We start from the raw sequence: 19,732 nt of genomic DNA, 5'->3' as shown, positions 1-19,732 counted from the left end.
AATCAAAATGACCATAATTTACTGCATGCACAAAAATGTTTTATGTTCATGTCCTTTAAGTACTTAGTAGTTGCTCACGTCATGGTAGCTGATGAGGAAATCCCATGATGGAGTGGAGGAGACAGGGGCTTCAGATTGGGTCTTGCTGATAACTGGCTCTGTCACCTTGGATGAGTCAATCTCTCTGGATCTCAGTCTCTCACAAGGAGGCCTTCCAAGATCATGGGTCCTCAACTAGCCACCATGATTCTACAAGTGGTTCTCAAGTCTGACTTGTCAAAGACAAGCAAGGCTACTGCTCTAGGCTTGCCCATGGCTTTCATCCACTCCTCGCTTTGAGAAGCCCTTCCCTACTTAGAAGTCTAGACTTCAGGGAAATAAAAAAAAAATCCATTTGTTATTAAAATAATTATGGGACTCTGGTCCCCCAAATTTCTAATGTCCTTTATAATGAATATTAATTGTCTTCTTCCCAACCTTGTATTGCCCCCTCCTTTTGTCAACAATAACCTTTGTCAACAATATCCAAGCTTTCTTTTGGGTAACTCACCCCTCTTACTTTCTCAGGCAGACAGTAGCATTTCAGCCCGTGTCTCCTTCACCCCCAAACCTCTAATTCCAAGAGTAGGCCTGGAATGGCTTAAGAAAAATGGGAACACTCTCATCCCCGGCCACAACGATTGGCTGAAAGATGGAATTATAACCCAACTGAGGACCATGAGACTGAAGACATTTGCTGAGGTTTCTGGGAAAAAGAAGCTTCATTTCTCTTGATCTCCTACATGTTACAAGAGACTTTCTTCTCTACACAGGTTAGTGCAAAGATAGGAAGCCAGGAGGTACTACTGGTTTTTGCCACCCTGAGGGGAGAGTGTGGAGCTGACCTTGGCAGTACTGTGGGGAGGGAGGCCAACGGGAGCTGACACTGCAGAAGACAGAGCAGAGAGACACTATTGCTAGTGAAATCCTTGGGCAGCTCAACCAAGTCTCGCCCAGAAATACGACTGAGTTTTTCCCATTTTGTAAGTCAACAAATTCCCTTTATTATTCAAGCCAGTTTAGGGTTTAGTTTTATGTCACTTGCAATTGAATCACCCTTCAGCTGCAAAATGGTATGAATTTGGGGTGCCTGGTTGGCTCAGGCAGTTAAACATCTGACTCTTGATCTCAGCTCGGGTCTAGATCTCAGGGTCATGAGTTCAAGCCCCACACTGGGCTCCAAGCTGGGCATGAAGCCTACTTAAAAAAACAAAAACAAAAACAAATACGACAGAAAATCTATCAGTACCATAGGTGAACACTGAATTTCAGAGCTTTATTTATTTATTTATTTATTTTTGTGAGCACAGATTCATTCATTCATTAAATACTCTAGAGCACCTACCAGGTGACAGGAACTGGGCTAGAAACACAAGGGTGGGTAAGACATTCATAAAGAATTCATTACAGTGTGGCAGAGCAACACAGAAAAACTAGTAATTGCAATCAAAGAGATTAATACAACAGGAGACATAATTATTAAAGGTAACGTTAGCACCAAGTAAGAAACAATGGACTATATTTTGATAAATGAAGTCAGGTTTTACGGAAGAGATACTTGATCTGACTTGGAAGGATATGAAATTTACCAGGCATAGTAGGATGGGGGGAAGGGGGAAGGGTCTTCCAGACTGAATGTTCAAAGCAGTGATACATGAAATAGCATGGAATATTTGGGGAACTATGTTTTGGTATACAGAAGCAAAGCAGAGAGCAGAGGAAATGGAGGTGGTGAGGCAGGGCCTTCAAAGCCATGCTGAGGAACACGTACTCAAAGCTAAAGGCAATGAGGAGCCACTGCAGGCTGACAAAAAAAGGGAGAGTAATGTGACAGGATCTGCATTCAGGAACTACCACTCTGGCAGTTAGGGAGAGAATGAACAGAAGTGGTGGGGCTCACCCAGACAAGGAAAATTCATTTAGCAGATCCCTGAAATATATCAGGAGAATGATGTCCAGGGCCTAAAGGATGCTTGTGGCCTTGTGATGAAGGAATGGAGAGAGCAAATGGTGGGAAGGAGGGACTTTTGGAGGCTGGAGGATTTGGGGTGATTCTTAGGTTTTTAGGTGGGTTGAACGGTGAAAGGGGAAACAGATCAAGAGCACATCATTATTGATCAGAGTCTGCTTTTGATCATAATTTTATGAGTCAGTAAAAGACTAAGTACGAAGTATATCAATGTTAAGAGATGTTACAGGCAAGTTTTGGGTTGAAATGGGGCAGACAGGGGCTTGTACTTAACACCAGGGCAATGGGTGGACCTGGCAAGTGGGCAGATAAAGCAAGACAGCCTAGGAATCTAGGAAAAGGCAGTGTTCAGAAATGAAGATTCTAGGCAGGCACCAGTGGGTCCTAGAGTGGCATGGCCTGGAGCAGAGCTCCATTTGTCTTTGATAAGTCAGACTTGAGAGCTAGTTGTGGTGATCACAGTGGCTTTTTGAGGATCCCTTGAGATCTCAGCCAGGCCTCTGTTTCATAGAAAAAGAATGAGGTCCAGAGAGGCTAATTCGCCCAAGTGAGCAGAGCTGGTTATCAGCAGGACCCAATCATGCCCTATGACTTCTTCACCAATAGGTCACTTCATGGCACTTCCTCATCAGCTGTTATGAATCGAGCATCTATCATGTCCTCGAAGGACAAGTGAACATCCCTCTGCACTCATCACTTTCACTTCCTTCCTATGCTCAGCTCTTTGGTCAATCCTGAAACTGCAAGTACAATGGTCAGCCTCACTACTTGTATGGCTTGGAATTATATTGTGCCTGCCATGATTCTAACTACCAGCTCCACAATTATTTCCTGGAGCCTAATGGTTTAAAGGGACCAAAGAACCTCTATCTTGGCAAAAGAAGGACAAAGGGAAAGTATGCTACTTGTATATATGTTTACATTTAAATACTTGCTATTAGAATGTTTTTATTTTGCTTCAAAATGGAGAAATAGAAGCATCATATACTAAACTGCTATTGGCTCTGCATGTCGTAAGATTTTCACACAAATTTAACTGGCATAGGGAAACTGGACAGATTACCAGAAGGCTGACACAACTGCAGTATGTTATTCATACTTTCTTCAAGTCTTCTATCAATTCAGAATCTGATTCAGGAAGTTTAAGTTGATGTGCTTTTGTTGTAGAAAGTGAGGATGGGCTAATTAAGATTTAGGAAGGAATCTATGAGATTAAGCAATTTAAAATACTTTGGAACCATGAGTACATCTACTTGATATAGTGTTTTGAAAATAATCTTTTATTCACTGAGATAGCCACATCAGGATCTCTGTTTGCAATAGACTACAAACATTTCCTTATTCGTGTATTCACTTATTTAAAATGGCCTTCACCAAATTAAAGGTATTCTTTATCTATGCTTGTAATTGAATACAGCCAAGGTCCACCATAAAGAGGAAAAGTGTCTATATAGGTTAGTCACGCTCTAAAAATGTAAATCACGAGTCTAACCTAATTTACAAATGAAGTGAAACCCCACAATGGCAACTGTATAACTTCCAAACATTATTTCTCTTAGAATTGCTTAGGAATTATGAAAAAGAGTTAGCAAATGCATTAGAAGTTAGAAGTTACAGCAGACTCACACAGCAGTCTACTGTGTGAAGTTAGCACCCCACCTTGTGGAAAACAGTAGGTGCTGCTGAATGCAAGCATGCCATGTTAACTTCAGAGGTCCTAACTGATCAGTCCTGTAACCACCAAACTGCCACTGATTTATATGCATGTACGGAATAAGGGATACAAATAAAAAGATGTTTATTAAAGTCACAGAAAACTAACGTGCCTCCAAAAAGGTAAAGATACCTGTCCCAAAAGACTCATGCTTCTGATACCTATTTGGGTTTAGAAAATAAATGTTTCATATCAATAGGTTAATATTTCCACTGGGCTTTAATCTCTTCTTAGTTTGTTTCTAAAACATAACTTTCATTGTTTTCTAATTGTAACCTTATAAAATATAGAAAAATGTCCAAAGACAAAAGCAAAAACCAACTATTACTCACAACTTAGAGAGGATCCCTCTACCCTCTGCATCATTTTTTTTTTAAAAAAGTCCTGGGGGGGATCCCTGGGTGGCGCAGCGGTTTGGCGCCTGCCTTTGGCGCAGGGCGTGATCCTGGAGACCCAGGATCGAATCCCACGTCGGGCTCCCGGTGCATGAAGCCTGCTTCTCCCTCCTCCTGTGTCTCTGCCTCTCTCTCTCTTTCTCTCTCTCTGTGACTATCATAAATTAAAAAAAAAAAAAAAAAATTAAAAAAAATCCTGGATCACTTAGATCCTTTCTGTAACGGACATTCTAAGATGAGATCTCAAGTTTCTAAAATCGAAGTAATTTCTTATAATTTAACCAACTTCTTTCCCAATCTCCTGTCTTGGTTCAAAAATGCTCTACATTTGCCTGATTGTACCCAGCGCTTTCCCCCACACCATCCTCCCCTCTTCATCTTCCTCTACCTTTCAGAGAAGCCACCTCCCCTCCATCCCAACACTCTAGCCCTGAGATCCCTCCTTCCCCTGCATTCAAAGCACTTATCTTTTTTTTTTTAATCAAAGCTCTCTCTATGGATATATTTATGTATGTACACACACACAGAGTTCTGAAGTTCCCTATGAAACTCTGGTCAAACAACTGTGGTAGTACTCACCATCACCACTACTTTTTTGCTCCATCCCTTCTGGAGTTCTCTCTCTGTTCCCTGGTGCCACTCCCAAACAGTTGCTCTCTAGGTCTCCTGTACATGGTGGTCTTGGGCTCCACTGTGACTCTTCTCTTTTTCTTTTTGGAAATTTCTGGCTATCCTCTGCATTACCTCTGAATCACCAGTCCTTTTTTTTTTTTTAATTTTATTTTTTCATGAGAGACAGAGAGAGAGAGAGAGAGAGAGGCAGAGACACAGGCAGAGGGAGAAGCAGGCTCCATGCAGGGAGCCCGATGTGGGATTGATCCTGGGATTCCAGGATTAGGCCCTGGGCTGAAGGCGGCACTAAACCAGAGCCAGCTGGGCTGCCCTGTATCACCAGTTCTGAAGTTGCATGATGCTATATCTTGTGAGACTACAATTTAATTGGGCTGGGGACAGTCTTTTAGTTTGAAGATGTCCTTTCACTTATAGGAATTTTTCTTGGGTGATCTTTTTTTTTTTTTTTTTAAATTAAAGTTTTGCCCTGTGTTCTTGCTTTTTCTGGAGAGTAGTCCTCCAACATCCAGTTTATCTAATTTTTAAATCTTTTCTCTATTGGTTTTACCTTTTTGTTCCACTTTATATCAGAATTCTTCAGGATGATCTTTGAATATTTTGATTTTTATTCCTACAATCAAAATTTTAATAGCCAAGGGTCTTTCTAGTTCTAAGAGTTGGTTGGTTGTTTTTTTTTTTTTTATGATATCATTCTTTAAAGATATAATGTCCTGATCCTGGGGCGCCCAAGTGTCTCAGGTAGTTAAGAGTCAGACTTTGGCTCAGGTCCTGATCTCAGGGTCTCGGGGTTGAGCCCTGCGTGGAAGCCCCAGTCTGCTTCTCCCTCCCCTACCCCGACCCCGCTTGTGTGTGCTCTCTCTCTCTTCCCAATAAATATCTAAGATCTTATAAAACCAAAGCTACAGTGAACCAAAGCTTCACTTCCCTGAAGGAACTTCCTTTAAGGTCTCCACCCCTCCCCCTTTGATTTGCTCTTTCCTCTGATTACTTCTCAAAGTTCCTTCCCCAGTTAGTTTTGCTTTTCCTTATGCTTGAGGCTTCCCTCCAATGTCTGAATCTGTGGATGCCAGTTCAAGCCAGTGACTCAAAAGGTGGATGGGTTTCTCCCCAGGGACATTCAGCAAGGTCTGGCGACAGTTCCGATGAGGGCTGGGGAAAGGAGGAGTGCTACTGGCATCTAGTGGTGGAGGCCCGGGATGCTGCTCAACAAGGGGACAGCCTCCCCACACAACTTCCCTGACCCCAAATGTCAATAGCACTGAGGCTGAGAAACCCTGGTTCCTATCAAGGAAGGAGGCATTAAAAGGCAGACTGAAAGCCCTGTGTCCTGGGTGGGGCTTATTAAGGGGAAGATACAAGTGGTCCATTTGGCCATCTCACTGGGGGAAATCCCAAGTGTCAGAACCTCTTTAGTTCTATTCTCCTGAGCAAACCAGTTTCCCTGAAGCTAATCTTCAGTCTCCTGCCTGGGTGAAATAAATGTAGCATTCTGGGAACTGACTGGATATGAGACCTGAGTGATGCATATTGGGGGCACCAGGAGTAAGCATACACTCCCCTTAAGCCCACTGTTCACAGGGCACTGTCTTACCCCATCTACAATTTGGTTTGGTGTTCCACCTTTTTATTTAGTTCAACCTCTCCAGTAGTAAGTGATGGCTTTTCTGCCAGGATAGGGTAGACGGCCTGGGAGCCTAACTGGTCTGTAGGCAGGCTTCAACCAATTTGTACTCTAGGCTCCAGAGGTAGCACTGCCTAGTGACACTTTTATTAATTCTTAAGACTTCCAGTATTTGTGCTTATGCCTCTCCAACTGCACCCCAAATTTTTTTAAAAAAATTTATTTATTTATTCATGAGGGACACAGGGGGAGAGGCAGAGACACAGGCAGAGGGAGAAGCAGGCTCCTTGTGGGGAACCCAATGTGGTACTCAATCCCAGAACCCTGGGATCACACCCTGGGCCAAAGGCAGACAGACGCTCAACTGCTGAGCCACAGGTATCAATTTCTTGAGGCAAAAGGGCACTTCCTTTCCTTATCTGTGTTCCTCATAGAACTTGGTCGAAATTTTGCACACAGAAATTAATCAAATGTTCACTTTTGATTTTCAAGAAGGATTTCACTTTGGGGACAGCACAGCTTCCAGGTGTTGCTCTACCTATCTCAAACAAGAAGAGCTCATAAAACAGATGCCAGTACTGCAACCTCAGCAAGGTGCGTGGTGGATCAAATCCTTAGATAAAAATACTCTCCAACGTGGAAAGATTGCTCTAAAAGCCTTTTCAACTCAGGAGAGGGAAATCATCCTTAGCAAGGATATATGGTGTTTCTAAAAAAGAAACGAGCCAGCCTCTCCTCATTTTCCCCAAGGGGGTTAGGCTGTAACACACCCTGGCAATCTCCGCCCTAGCGGCTCGCTCCGGGAGAGGGAATAGGGAGCTACGGCGCAGTGCGCTGCCACCCGGTGGACGCAGGGGGCAATGACAGCGACAGGGGCTGAGGATGCTGACACTAACCATGCCTGGCCAATGGAAAGCAAACATAGTATTGAATAAAGAAAGGTAAAAAAAAAAAAAAAAAAAGGAAATCATTAGAATTCTGACTACTATTGCATTATAAATTTGGGAAAACTGAAAATCTTTTCTTTTTAAAAAGATTTTATTTTTAAGTAATCTCTACACCCAGCATGAGGCTCAAAACCCACATATATGGGTCCTATTTAATGTCTATGGATATGAATAGAGGGCACAGGAAGTTTTATTTAGTGACCAGAACAATTGTTTGGGATATCTATTATATGTCTCTACCCCACATGATATTTATACTCTTTAATATGTTTACTACATTTACTTTATTTATTTATTTATTCATGAGACACACAGAAAGAGAGAGAGAGAGGGAGAAACAAGTAGAGGGAGAAGCAGGACCCATGCAGGGAGCCCGATGTGGGACTCGATTCCGGGTCTCCAGGATCAGGCCCTAGGCTGAAGGCGGCGCTAAACCATTGAGCCACCCAGGCTGCCCAAGCCACCCAGACTACCCTACATTTACTTTAAAACAAGAATTCAATTAACAATCTAGCCGAATGCTAAGTGGGAAAGGGTTGATATGCCTTTTAATTTCACCAAGCTACTTTATTTGGACTTTTTTGTTTTTTTGTTTATTTATTTATTCATGAGAGACACAGAGAGAGGTAAAGACAGAGGCAGAGGCAGAAGCAGGCTCCACGCAGTGAGCCTAATGCAGGACTCAATCCCAGGACCCTGGGATCACAACCTGAGCCAAAGGAAGACGCTCAACCACTGAGCCACCCAGGTGCCCCACTTTTTTTGCTTTTTAACTTCTTTTCTAATCAAGATAAAACACACATCAGAGTATTTGTGTGCACAAAATGTTTACTGCAGTATTCAATGAAAAACTGAAAACCACAGCAGGGAAATGGTACATCGACACTGTAAACTACTATGCAATCATTAAAAAGTGCAAGGTAGATCTATATGTACCAACATGGAAAGCTATCAAGCTATAGAGTTACATGCAAAAATGCTGAAAATGATATAGGGTTTGATTTATAAACCAGCAACCCCCTGCCCCCATCCTGTGGTTTATGTGTTTATATATACACATATATACGTATGTAATTTATACTTTTTATAGTACATGGACAACAGAAGGCAAAAAGTAATACTGGCAGGTATGACTCAAGCTCGCACAATATTTATAGAGAGTGGGACTGGGATAGGAACAGGGAACTCCCACTTTTTCTTTTATATAAAGTAAATGATGAAGTTCTTCACTGTCTGCAGTTTTTAAATAAATTTAAAAAATAGGCAATAAGATTTTGAAAGAAAAGAGTAAAGAGGCAGAAAAATAATCACAATCCTGCCACAGTTGATTGGGGGACATATTTAATAAAGATTTGCTGAAATATACATATATACATATATATAAGCATAGTGTCTTGTACAGAATTGGTACTCATTTAATATTTTTTGAATAAATGGACAAATAGCTTCCTTGGTAAAACAGTATAAGCTTACTAATACAGTAGTGGGAAATCTAGTGAAATGACCCTAAAGTTAAGTTGGCTCTAATTTTTAACCCTTCAAATCAGTTTTCAGCAACTTTGGTTCCTTTATGCAAGAAAAAAGCCTACCCTGTAATTTTTACAAGTAGATTTGAAAATGCTTTATTCAAGTGTCACTGAGCTTTTTCCTTTAGTGATATGATCTAAAAGGGCTAACAGAAGTTGCACAGGAGTAACGGCTGTCAAGGGAGGCAGTTAACAGATAAGGCTCAGACAGGGAAGGGAACAGAAGGATGAACCAAAATCCCCAGTGAAATGCCCTGAGCCTCTTCCCTTCCACGTCTCACCCACGTGTGTGTCCCTGTCAAAACACAGGTCCACGCAGAGATTGCTGTGCTCCAGGAAGAAAGCTCTGGTTCGATTTTTCACTTACCTTCATATGACACAGCTCTGGTAATTGGTTCTATTTGGAGAAGTTACTCTCCAATCTTTCTGAAAGATAGTACTTTAGCTACTTTTTACTTTAGAACTAATCCCAGTGGAAATTACATTTTCTTTGGGAGGTTTTTCAAGTTTTTTTCCATGTAAGTAATTTCACAGCTAAACATTTGTTTTCTTGTTTTTGTTTTGCTAGTTTGTGTGTGTTTTTGCTTAGCTTTCAGTCCTCATCTTTCTACTTTCAGTTGCTTTATTCCAGCAGGGTTGAGATGCTTTTCCCAAGGAAAGCCCGTTTCTCTTTAACTGCAAAACCATGCAGAGAAACAGGCTAATAAACCTAAAAAGTACAAATAATTATCTCTCTTTACTTCAATGTAACCAATAGGATAAATTACACACCTTACTTTTTAAATACCATTTAAAGATTATACTGAATCAAAGGAATTGGGGAAAATTTGAATGAAGTTCCTGTAACAAAAATAGGTCATCTCTACCATTTAATTAGCAAAATTATATTAAGATGTAGCTTAAAATCTACTGTATATTTATATCTAGCATAAATAGACAAATAAAAGCATTTAAATACATTTCCTACAAGCTAGCAAAAACATTTAGAAATTTACAGAGTAATTCCATATCAGAGTAAGTTATAAACCAAACGACAACATTTCTATGCTACTTGGTAAATCTAAGTGATTAACAACTGGTAATTTGTATCTCCTGATTTCTGGGAAGGTCTTTATGTTTTTGGAAGAGCGGGCTTGTATTGCAAATGTGGTTTTTGGCTTCTCACCAGAACCAAGTGTGAATCGATGCACTTTTATTCCCAGAGTGCTCTGAGCGATGTGGATGAGACACCTTGTCCAGGCATAGAGCACAATTACTGTTCATGCTTTCAAATACTGCAGACTTTCTGCTTTACTTAAAAAATCGAAAAATCAAACTAGAGAGTGAGAATCAAGGCCTTTAACCATAAGAACACTCTCTATTGCTAGGAAATTTCATTGCTATATCAGAAAAAAAAAATAAAAGAAAAAAATTGGTGGTGGGGGGGGAGTTGCTACTTATACAAAAATTCCAGAATAGACATCAATATAGAGAACATATTAAAACTCTGACTTTAATTAGAAAATTAATTTGACTTTGGTTCTGGCAAGATGGCAATACAAACTAACCTGGAAGCCCTCTATAAAGAGATTAAAATGCTCCTAGAAATGGAAGAAAATATTCTTTTATCTGAAGTCAAAAGAAGGGCAACTCCTACTTGCCAAAAATAAGAAAAAAAATGAAGGAGAGATGGCTTGAGACACAGACATCTGGGAGAAAGATAGAACTACATTACTATGCAAGTAACCTGGGGTTGGGGTCTGAGGACCCCTGTGGTTTCTTGATGAGAGGCGACAGAGGAACCACAAACTGATTTGACAATCACAGCTCTCTATATTTGAAAGTTGGAGTGCTATGGGGCTCATTTCTTGGTCTTCATCTAATTTTTAACTATACTTATTCCCTGGGTGATCTCATCCAGCTTTGTATTTTAAGTACCCTCATGTAAACACAGAAGGTTCTAAAATTCACCTTCCAGACCAGAGCTCCCTCCTGAACTTCAGACTCACAGATCCAACTGCGGAGCCCACATGTTTACATAGATGTTTACAGACATCCCACCCTTAGTCCTCCTCCCTCACGTAATCCTCTTTGCCTAAATTAATGGCCAATTCCATTTTTCTGGTAGCTTAAGATGAAATCTGGATGTCATCCTCTACTCTCTTTCCCATACCCACAAACATCATATCTGCACACAAATAAAATTTAGCTCTCCCCTCAAATATATCCAGAATCTGACTATATGCCATCACATCTACTTTTGCCACTGTGGTCCAAACCATACTAGCCTCCCTTGGATCACTGCTATAGCCTCCAAACTCCTTTCCTTGCTTCTGCCCTTCTCCTCTTTAGTTTATTCAGCAGTACAAATGATCCTATTAAAATATAAATCAGAGGTGCCTAAAATCTTTTTAAAATGTTATTTAAATTAATTTAATTAACATATAATGTATTTATAGTTTCAGAAATAGAGGTCAGTGCTTCATCAGTCTTATATAATACCCAGTGCTCATTACATCACATACCCTCCTTAATGTCCATCACCCAGTTACCCCATCCCCCATCCTACTCTCCTCCAGCGATGCTCAGTTTGTTTCCCATGATTAAGAGTTTCTTTTAGTTTGTCTCCCTCTGATTTCTTCTTGTTTTATTTTTCCCTCCCTTCCCCTATGTTCCTCTGTTTCATTTCTTAAATTCCACATATAAGTGAAATAATGAAATGAAAAAGTAGAAGTAACTTGTCTTTCTCTGATTGACTTATTTCACTTAGCATAATATCCTCTTAGTTCTATCCACGTTTAAACTACATGTTACTAAACAGTCAATAGGTCAATGAAAAAGTCAAAGAAGCAATAAATACTTGGAGACAAATGAAACTGGAAATGCAATGGTCCAAAATCTTTGGAACACAGCAAAAGTAGTTCTATGAGGGAAATTTATAGCAATATAGGTCTACCACAAAAAATAGAAAAATCTCAAATAATGAAACAATGATACCTTAAATCTAAAGGAACAAGAAAGAAGAAAAAACAAAACTCAAAGTTAGTAAAAGGAAGGAAATAATAAAGACCAGAGTGGAAATAAATGAAGTAGAGACTTTAAAAAAGCAATAGAAAAGTTCAATGAGACCAAGAGCTGTTTTTTGAAAAGAAAGACAAAATTGATAAAACTTTAGCCAGAAAAAAAAAAAAAAAACTTTAGCCAGATTCATCAAGAAAAAAAGGGAAAGGTCCCAAATAAATAAAATCAGAAATGAAAAAGTAAAAAAAAAAAAAAGAAAAAGAAAAAAAAGAAAGGAAGAAAGAAAGAAAAAGTAGAAGTAACAACTAATACTACTAGAACAAATTATTTTAAGATTTGTGTGGAATCAGAAAAGACCCCGAATAGCCAGGGGAATTTTAAAAAAGAAAACCATATCTGGGGGCATCACAATGCCAGATTTCACGTTGTACTACAAAGCTGTGGTCATCAAGACAGTATGGTACTGGCACAAAAACAGACACATAGATCACTGGAACAGAATAGAGAACCCAGAAGTGGACTCTGAACTTTATGGTCAACTAATATTCGATAAAGGAGGAAAGACTATCCATTGGAAGAAAGACAGTCTCTTCAATAAACGGTGCTGGGAAAATTGGGCATCCACATGCAGAAGAATGAAACTGGACCACTCTCTTGCACCATACACAAAGGTAAACTCAAAATGGATGAAAGATCTAAATGTGAGACAAGATTCCATCAAAATCCTAGAGGAGAACACAGGCAACACCCTTTTTGAACTTGGCCACAGTAACTTCTTGCAAGATACATCCACGAAGGCAAAAGAAACAAAAGCAAAAATGAACTATTGGGACTTCATCAAGATAAGAAGCTTTTGCACAGCAAAGGATACAGTCAACAAAACTAAAAGACAACCTACTGAATGGGAGAAGATATTTGCAAATGACGTATCAGATAAAGGGCTAGTTTCCAAGATCTATAAAGAACTTATTAAACTCAACACCAAAGAAACAAACAATCCAATCATGAAATGGGCAAAAGACATGAAGAGAAATCTCACAGAGGAAGACATAGACATGGCCAACATGCACATAAGAAAATGCTCTGCATCACTTGCCATCAGGGAAATACAAATCAAAACCACAATGAGATACCACCTCACACCAATGAGAATGGGGAAAATTAACAAGGCAGGAAACCACAAATGTTGGAGAGGATGCGGAGAAAAGGGAACCCTCTTACACTGTTGGTGGGAATGTGAACTGGTGCAGCCACTCTGGAAAACTGTGTGGAGGTTCCTCAAAGAGTTAAAAATAGACCTTCCCTACGACCCAGCAATTGCACTGTTGGGGATTTACCCCAAAGATTCAGATGCAATGAAACGCCGGGACACCTGCACCCCGATGTTTATAGCAGCAATGTCCACAATAGCCAAACTGTGGAAGGAGCCTCGGTGTCCATCGAAAGATGAATGGATAAAGAAGATGTGGTTTATGTATACAATGGAATATTACTCAGCCATTAGAAACGACAAATACCCACCATTTGCTTCAACGTGGATGGAACTGGAGGGTATTATGCTGAGTGAAGTAAGTCAATCGGAGAAGGACAAACATTGTATGTTCTCATTCATTTGGGGAATATAAACAATAGTGAAAGGGAATATAAGGAAAGGGAGAAGAAATGTGTGGGAAATATCAGAAAGGGAGACAGAACATAAAGACTCCTAACTCTGGGAAATGAACTAGGGGTGGTGGAAGGGAAGGAGGGCGGGGTTTGGGGGTGAGTGGGTGACGGGCATTGAGGGGGACGCTTGACGGGATGAGCACTGGGTGTTATTCTGTATGTTGGTAAATTGAACACCAATAAAAAATTAATTTATTAAAAAAATTGGTAAGAAAGAAGTTAAGCTGTCACTATTTGCAGATGGCATGATGTTATATACATAGGAAACTTTGCAGACTCCACCAAAAAACTATTAGAATAAATGAATTCAGTAAAATTTCAGGATATAAAATACACAGAAATCAGTTTCATTTCTATGCACTTAACAAAGTAAGCAGAAAGAGAACTTAAGAAAACAATTCCATTTACAACTGCACCAAAAGTAATAAAATGCCCAGGAATAAACTCAATCAAGGAGATTAAAGACATGATCTCTGAAAACTTTAAAACACCGATGAAAGAAATTGAAGATAACACAAACAAATGGAAAGACATATCATGATCATATAGACAAATAGACAAAAAGATCTTGAGAAAGAAGAATAAAGCTGGAGGCATCACAATTCCAGATTTGAAAATTTATTACAAAGTTGTAATAAAAGTATAAAAAAAGTATAGTACTGGCACAAAAAGAGACTCATTGATCAATGCAACAGAATAGAGAGCCCAGAAATAAACCAATGCTAAAATGGTCAGTTAATCTATGACAAAGGAGGCAAGAATTTACAATGAAGAAAAGATGTCTTTTCAATAAATGGTGCTGGAAAAATTGAACAGCTATATGAAAAAAAAGAAACTGGACCATTTTCTAACACCATACATAAAAATAAACTCAAAATGAATTAAAGACCTATATGTGGGACGCCTGGGTGGGTCAGTGGTTGAGCACCTGCCCCTGGCTCAGTGCATGGTCCTGTGGTCTCAGGATCAAGTCCCACATCAGGCTCCCTGCCTGGAGTCTGCTTCTCCGTCTGCGTACATCTCTGCCTTTCTCTCTTTGTGTCTTTCATGAATAAATAAATAAAATCTTAAAAAAAAAAAAAGACCTATACGCGAGACATGAAACCATAACACTTCTAGAATAAAATACAGGCAGTAATTTCTTGGATACTGGCTAAGGAAAAATTTTTCTAGATACACTTCCTAAACCAAGGGAAACAAAGGCAAAAATCAACCATTGGGATTACATCAAAATAATAAGCTTTTGTACAGCAAAGGAAACCCTCAACAAAAGGTGATCTACTAAATGGGAGAAGATATTTGCAAATGGTATATTCAATGAAGAGTTAATATCCCCAAATATAAGGAACTATACAACTCAACACCAAAACCCCAAATAATCTGATTAAAAATGGACAGAGAACCTGAATAGATATTTTCCAAAGAAGACATGGAGATGGCCAACAGACACGAAAGGATGCTCAACATTAGGGAAATGCAAATCAGAGCCAGAATAAGCTACCTCCTTACCACTGTAAGAATGGCTTGAATCAAAAAGATAAGAAATAACAAAGAGTTGATAAAGATGTGGAGAAAACTCTTGTGCACTATTAGTGGGAATGCAAACTGCTGTAGCCACTGTGAAAAACCATATGACGATTCCTCAAAATACTAAAAATAGAAATACCATACCATATGATTCAATTATTCCACTATAGGGTTATTTATGCAAAGAAAACAAAAACACTAATTCGAAAAGATATATGCACCCTATGTTTACTGCAGCATTATTTAAAGTAGCCAAGATATGGAAGCAACCCAGGGGCCACTGACAGATGAATGGATAAAGATGATATGGTATACATGCACAATGGGATCTTAACCATAAAAAAAAGGATGAAATCTTACCATTAGTGATAAATGGATGGACCTAGGGAGTATTATGTTAAGTGAAATAAGAAAGACAAACACCATACAATTTCACTTACATGTGGAATCTAAAGAATAAAACAAATGGGGCAGCCCAGGTGGCTCAGCGGTTTAGGCGCTGCCTTCAGCCCAGGGCGTGATCCTGGAGTTCCGGGATCGAGTCCCACATCGGGCTCCCTGCATGGAGCCTGCTTCTCCCTCTGCCTATATCTCTGCCTCTCTCTCTCTCTCTCTCTCTCTCTCTGTGTGTCTCTCATGAATAAATAAATAAAATATTTAAAAAAAGAGAATAAAACAAATGAACAAACAAAAAGCAGAAACAGACCCATAAACACAGAGAACAAACTAATGGTTGCCAGAGAGAAGGCAGCTGGGAGGATGGGCAAAATGGGTGAATGGGGGCACAGGCTTTCAGGTATAGAATGAATAACTCACAGGAATAAAAGGTACAAAATAGGGAATATAATCAAGGATATTATAATTGCATTTTTATGGTGACAGATGAGAGTTACATTTCGGATGAGCATAGCATAACATATAAACTCATCACATTGCTATGTTGTAGACCTGAAACTAATGTAACATCATATGTCAACACACTTCAATTAAAGAAAAAGAAAAAAAAAATCACATCACTCCTCTATCTAAAATTTCCCAATGGTTCCCCATTTCACACACGGGGGGAAAAAAAACTTCTAAGACTAAAAATGGATCACGAGGTCTTAAAGAAATCTGATCTCAACATCCTCACCCTGACTTCTATGGGCTCACAATCTATTCAGCTCTTCCTCGATTACTTTGCTTTGGCCAATTTGATCTCCTTGTTGTTGTTGTTGTTGTTGTTTTTAGGATTTTATTTATTCACTCATGAGAGACACAGAGAGACACAGGCAGAGACACAGGCAGAGGGAGAAGCACGCTCCATTCAGGGAGCCCAAAGGGGGCCTTCTTTCCCAGGTCTCCAGGATCACGCCCTGGGCTGAAGGCGGCGCTAAACCACTGAGCCATCCAGGCTGCCCAGATCTCCTTGTTATTTTGCAAATATGCCAGGCATAACCCCATCTCAGGGTCTTCTTTGCAGTTAATTGTTTCCTCTCCAAGAATTCTCTTTCCCAGATGGCTTTCGATCATCCCTTCCCCATCAGGTCTTTGTTCAAATGCCACTTCGCCTAAAACTGCAACCTCCCTTTAATCCCCCAATATTCTATATTCCCTTCCCCTGCTTTATTATTTTCCTTAGCATTTAACACTAACATATTATACATTTTATTTGATTATCTTGTTTATTGTCTCTCCATTGGAATGTGGGGAAAGATTCTTGCATGTTTTATTCACTACTGTATCACTAATATTCAGAAAGTATTCAACAAGTATTTGTTAAATAAATGAATGCTAAATACGTATTTATGAAGGAAAAAAAATTCAACCTAGGATTCTAAATGCAGAATGCAACTAAAGGAAGGTCAAAACCAAAACATATTCTCAGGCCAAAAAAAACATGGAAAGAATAAATCACTTATAGACCTTCCATGGAAGAATAAAAGATATACTCTGAAAGAAAATGGCTCCAAAAGGAAGGAAAAAGAGTAAGCAAACAAGATAAATCTAAATAAGCACTGTATAAAACAATAATAGTAATTAAGTAATTTGGGTGGTATAAAAATAAGGTAGAACCAAAACATTAAATAATAATATGTAAGATGGGAAGAGGTGCTTAAAGTTAAAAAATTCTAAAAGCCTTGTTTTTTAGGAGGACTTAATATCTTAAGTTTTTGACTTCAAATTAGTTCATACCACATAACTGTTTTTTATCTGAAAACAGATAAAATGGGAAAAATAGTATGATCATCTGTGATAAAGAAAAGACATTCGATAAAAATCAACCACCAAATATGATTTAAAATTAAACTCTTGGCAAATTTTTAAAATCAGAAAGACTGGGCAGCCCCGGTGGCTCAGCGGTTTAGTGCCGCCTTCCGCCCAGGGCGTGATCCTGGAGGCGTGGGATTGAGTCCCACTTTGGGCTCCCTGCTTGGAGCCTGCTTCACCCTCTGCCTGTGTCTCTGCCTCTCTCTCTGTCTCTCTCTGTCTCTTATGAATAAATAGATAAAATCTTTAAAAATAAAATAAAATAAAATAAAATGAGAAAGACTGTAAGGATGACCACTACACTGCTTATATTAGTTACTATTATGGAAGTCTAACAACAAAATGAGAAAAAGAAATAAAAAGTATAAAGATTAGAAAGAATCACTAATTGTTAGTATTTGCAGATGACATCTTTGTAGATGATAACACAAAAGTGTCCAAATTACTGAAATTAATTAGAGTGCAGCAAGGTGGTTCTTAAAAGATCACTATACTCAAATCGAATATATTTTTATACGCTGCAACACTGTAAATCACATTAAAAGGTGAATCACTGACAACGATAATAAAATAAGGTACATAAGAATAAATAATATGCAAAATATATAGGAATAAAAATATGCAAGTCTTTTATGAAGAAAATTAGAAATTTTATAGAAAAGCATTAAAGGAAACCTAAATGCAGAAATAGATGATGTCCCTGGATAGAAAGATATCATCATATAGATTTAAGTTCTCCTCAAATTGATGCATTGATTAACTCAATTCAAATAAAAATTTTAACATGTTTCTTTGTGAATTTGTCAAACCTAACTAAAAAACCCATGTGAAAAAGAAAGAACCCCTAAGACACTTCTGCAGAGTAAAACTATGGGAGCTGATAGTAGGAATAGACAAACCAGTCAACAAAGAAGAAAGCTCACACACAGATCTTTACATACATAGAAACTTGATTTAACAGTGGATAGCATTGCAGATCAGTGAAAAAAAGTATTCAATAAGTAGTGCTGAGCCAGTGCTGGTAGCTACTGTACTAGACCGTGTAGATCCACATTGTTCAATCTTCTCGGCTAATAAGGGCTCTGCCAGCAAATATATTGACTACTACTGATTTCTTCAGCAAAACTTCTTCTCCCCCAGCTCCAAGGTGGTAAGGAGGTGGTAAGGACACCAAGGACAGTGGTAAGGAGGTGAGCTCCAAGGATGGTATAATAGATAGCTGTTTAGGAGGTTGCAGGCACAAGTCCCCTAAACTGTAGTGAAAAAAGAGAAAATAAGTAGATTCTTCCTTTGAGTAAAGCTTGGTAGGAAGGTCTCTCCACTTGGCCTCTCCCCGACGTGTGGCATATGGTATAGCCAGCAGAAAGGATAACAGGCATGTTTAAGCTATAACCCTCAACGGCTCGCCTCTTCCCAGCTTTGAATTCATGAGTAGAGACCATCTTAGGAATGAGGTATCATTTTTTCTCTAAAAAGGGTTGCATTGCCCCAGCAGTGAATTAATTGATGGAAGAAGGTAGTCCAACAAAGTTGCTTAGTCCTACACTGGTGGTACCACTTTGATAGTGAGACAAAATAATGGCACTAAAAATTCAAAATCTTTGGCTTTTGTATTAAAGTGACCCAAACCTCGTATGGATCTAGACGGTATAATGTTAGGTAAAATATGTCAGACAGAGAAAGACAAAGACCATATGATTTCACTTATAATGGAATCTAAAAAGCAAAAGAAACAAATAAAGTAGAATCAGGCCCATTAGAATGGAATAAACTGGTGGCTTCCAGAGGAGAGAGGGTGAGGGAATGGGCAAAATGGATGAAGGGGAATGGGAAGTACAGGCTTCCAGTTATGGAATGTGTAAGCCACAGGAATAAAAAGTTACAGCATAGGGAATACAGTCAGTGGTACTGTAATAGTGCTGTATGGTGTCAGATGGGAGCTACACTTGTGGTGAGCATAGCATAATACATAGAGTTGTCATATCACTATGTTGTACACCTGAAACTACTGTAACAGTGTGTGTCAGCTAGACTTCAATTAAAAAATAAAATAAAGTGAAAGATACCCAACTTACAGGGCTCTAAAGCGTCTGTAACAATATTTCTATAGTGGTGCCTGGGTGGCTCAGTCAGATAAGTGTTCAACCCTTGATTTTGGCTCAGTCAGGTCATGATCTCAGAGTTGTGAGATTGAGCCCTGTGTCAGGCTCCATGCTCAGCCTCTTTCTTCCTCTGCTCCCCCCCCCACTCCCCCCCAACCCCCACTCAAAAAAAAAACCCTCAAACACTTCCTGTATCAAGCAATCTTCCAAATGTTTCATTAGACCATGAAATTCAGCAAGTAATACATATGCTGATGGACCAGGAGGGAAATACTCAATATGTATGCTAAATTAAAATTGGAGCCTCTGATTGGATCCAACTCCAAAAAGAAGATAATAATATA

At 39.2% G+C, this 19,732-nt stretch overlaps 1 protein-coding gene across 2 annotated transcripts in view; it reads right to left on the bottom strand.

Annotated features, from left to right (window-relative positions):
* ALG14 (ALG14 UDP-N-acetylglucosaminyltransferase subunit) overlaps window positions 1–19,732 on the bottom strand; it is a 90,341-nt gene that overhangs the window by 62,805 nt on the left and 7,804 nt on the right. The window lies entirely within an intron of this gene.

This window comes from Vulpes lagopus, chromosome 3, assembly GCF_018345385.1.
Source record: "Vulpes lagopus strain Blue_001 chromosome 3, ASM1834538v1, whole genome shotgun sequence".
Lineage (NCBI taxonomy): Eukaryota > Metazoa > Chordata > Mammalia > Carnivora > Canidae > Vulpes > Vulpes lagopus.
The sequence above is the reverse complement of the archived record's forward strand: the minus strand, read 5'-3'. Positions and strand labels throughout refer to the sequence as shown.